Genomic DNA, 3,392 nt, shown 5'->3' on the forward strand with positions numbered 1-3,392 from the left:
AGGAAGGGGTTAATGTTACTGGGAATGGTTCAGAGTTCTTTCAGGGCGTTACTAGACGAGGCTCTAGCGTGCGTTACCTTCCGCAGTCACGTCGAGGCTTCCAGATGACGTTCACGAGGATCCGCCGTTATCCCGCGGTGAAGCCTCTTTCTCCCGACTTTAAAAAAGTGAGTTTTAGGGCGCCTTTTCCTGCTGTCCCGCGGTAATTCGGAGTACGTGTGGGAGGATGTGAGGTCACTGCGGTCGGCACTGGTCAGGAAAAGGCGTGCTAAGGGGGAGTGGTCAGCGGCTTCGGTCAAGCCGCCTCCGCCATTTGCGCGCAGTCCGCCAGCTGGGGCAGCGCGGCGGAGCGGCTTTTTTTTTTTATTTCCCCAGTGACAGTTTGCGCAGGACCGGAGGACCGGAAAAGTGGCTGGTGACTCCTTGCGGTGGGCAGCTACCGTGGCCGCATAATGGCGGTGCTGTACGCTGCCTGTTAGTGTGGGTACCAGGCTGGCAGAGGGCAGAGCTGTTTGTGGGCTGCTGCCATGGCTACGGCCAGATGTGGGTTGGCTCCTTGGGATGGGGCACAGGGCACAGAGGCGGTCATCGCCGCCGACACCTCAGAGGCATGATGGGAGATGTAGGCACAGAGTGGCCATGCAGACGATTGACCTCGGGTCATATGACACCCGCCACGACCCCCATCAGGAAGTGAGCGCATCAATGTTGACCCTCAACAGCACCAGCAGCACTTCAGCTGGCACTGGCACTGCCGCCGCTGCCGCCGCCAGGGCCGGCGGCGGCATCGCTGACGGCTGCGCAAGTTTGCGGTCTTTCGGACGTGCGCAAACCGTGCAGCGAGCGAAAAAAAAAGCCGCGGCAATCAGGCCGGTGTGGCTGCGCAACCGTTCTCGCGGCGGCAGCAGCACAACCGGCGCAAACTTCCGCCACAAATCGAAGGCAGGTGTGGAGCATGAGGCGTCACGGCTGAACGGGAAAAGCCGCTTTCACCGCTCCTCAACGACGGAACACCCGGTAGGTCTAGCAACGCCCTCAGTCTCTCTTCATAGGGTTTTGTTTCTAGACCTCTGATCATCCTGGTTGCCCTCTTCTGAACACGCTCCAGCTTGTCTGCGTCCTTCTTGAATTGTGGAGCCCAGAACTGGACACAATACTCTAGGTGAAGCCTAACCAGGGCCAAATAGAGAGGAACCAGTACCTCACGTGATTTGGAAGGTATACTTCTATTAATGCAGCCCAAAATAGCATTTGCCTTTCTTGCAGCCATATTGCACTATTGGCTCATATTCAGCTTGTGATCTACAACAATTCCAAGATCTTTCTCATTTGTAGTATTGCTGAGCCAAGTGTCCCCCATCTTGTAACTGTGCATTTAGTTTCTATTCCCTAAATGTAGAACTTGGCATTTATTCCTATTAAGTTTCATTCTGTTGTTTTCTGCCCAGCACTCCAGTCTATCAAGATCACTTTGAAGTTTGTTTCTGTCTTCTATCCTATCCAATTTTGTGTCATCTGCAAATTTGATCAGCGTTCCCTACACCTCCTGACAAATCCATGTTGGCTTCTAGTAATCACTGCATTGATTTCAAGGTGTTTACAGATTGACTTCTTTATAATCTGCTCCTTTATAATCATTCCCAGGAACGGATGTCAGACTGACTGGTCTGTAGTTCCCACGTTCCCAGGTTCCTTTTTGCCCTTTTTGAAGAAAAGGACAACGTTAGCCCTCCTCCAGTCGTCCGGCACCTCACCCGTCTTCCATGATTTTACAAAGATAATAGACAAAGTTTCTGAGAGTTCTTCCGCTAGCTCCTTCATTACTCTTGGATGCAGTTCATCGGGCCCTGGAGATTTAAACTCATTCAGGGAAATTAGGTGTTCTTTGACCATTTCTTTATCAATCTCAAACTGCAATCCTGCCTCCTCAACTTCTGCTTCACTTTTTCTAGGAGGGGGTCATAGACCCTCTTTTGGGAGAAGACCGAGGCAAAGTAGGAATTAAGCACTTCAGCCTTTTCTTTGTTGTCTGTTATCAATTTGCCTTCCTCATTAAGCAGTTGAACCACCCACTGATGATCTATTTAGATGGCTCACTAGTTATCCAATATGGAGTAATTAAAAGAGGGATTTCTTGCATTGTATTTTGTTCCATTGTAATGATTTTTGTTTATCCTTGCTTTTTTGCCTTCCCTGTATTTTGTCTTTTGTGAAAAATCTTGCAAAATCTGTAATCCACCAGCAAATGTATTTGTATTGTGAAGCCTTAGTCACAAATGATCTAAAAGAAGTTAGCAAGGTTGGTTTTTAAATTGCTTTAAAAGGGGGGAAATTGTTAGCATAATTGTCTAATGTTAGCATAACCACCTCCATTTTTAACAGGAAACTGTAAAATCTCCATTGCACACCAAGCGAAATGTCACGTACCCGAGGGCGTCTTCAAGGATGTCTCCTGTGTAACTGTCTTATCTATCCAAAACAATAGCTTCATTGCTCCAGGAAGAAAGTTAACTTGGAGCAACTTACTGTTGCAAAGAGAATATTTTGCAGAAGATAAGGGGGGGCTCTGGTGTTACATTCTGATTGGTTGATGCTGCTACTGGGCCCTGCCCCTTGAAAGCTTTAATACTGTACCATATTCCCTATGTCTTTTGTCTGATTGCTCCCTTTGAAGAGACCAGGCCTTGATTACTAATCAATAAAGCGCTTTTGAACCCTCTGTCGCTGGAATGGTGGAGTCGTGCTTAAGGGCTGTTTGGATCTCGTCCTTGAGTGAAAAGAACATTGATCTAACATCAGTTCCTCTTAAGGGTGCATCACTGTGGAACACGTCTCTAGGGTGATACCACACAGCACAGTAATAGTTGTAAGGAAGGGGTTAATGTTACTGGGAATGGTTCATCTTTTAATATGTTAAATTTTATTATTATGGTTCCTAGGAACTGGGCGATAAGCGGCCAGCTGCATGGGGGCGTACTGGCACATCCAGGAACCGCTTGGGGCAAGGCCGGCCGGCCGGCCTTGAGAGAAAATTAACATCTCTGCCGGGAGGTGTGAAAAGATCTTCCTATGAAAAGCCAAGGGGAGGGGGGAAGGAGCGAGGAAAAGAAACTATAAAGGTTATTCTTGGGGAGGGGGGTTGGTCTGAGTTGGCTGACTTCAAGGTTGGGTGATGTATGGATTGTAACTTAGTTTTTAGCTTGCTTTTTCTGGGTTCTTATATATGCATGTTTTATAGTTTTAGTATGCTAATCCCATGTAACCTACCACTTATCCTGAAATAAAATTTGGTCTTAAACCTCCAAACTGGGAGCTGTGTGCGTGTGTTCTGGGGATCTGTGCAAAATCCAGTGGAAAAGCCAGCTTGCTGGGGCGTGCTTCCTTTACAATAG

Source organism: Elgaria multicarinata, chromosome 18 (assembly GCF_023053635.1).
Source record: "Elgaria multicarinata webbii isolate HBS135686 ecotype San Diego chromosome 18, rElgMul1.1.pri, whole genome shotgun sequence".
NCBI lineage: Eukaryota > Metazoa > Chordata > Lepidosauria > Squamata > Anguidae > Elgaria > Elgaria multicarinata.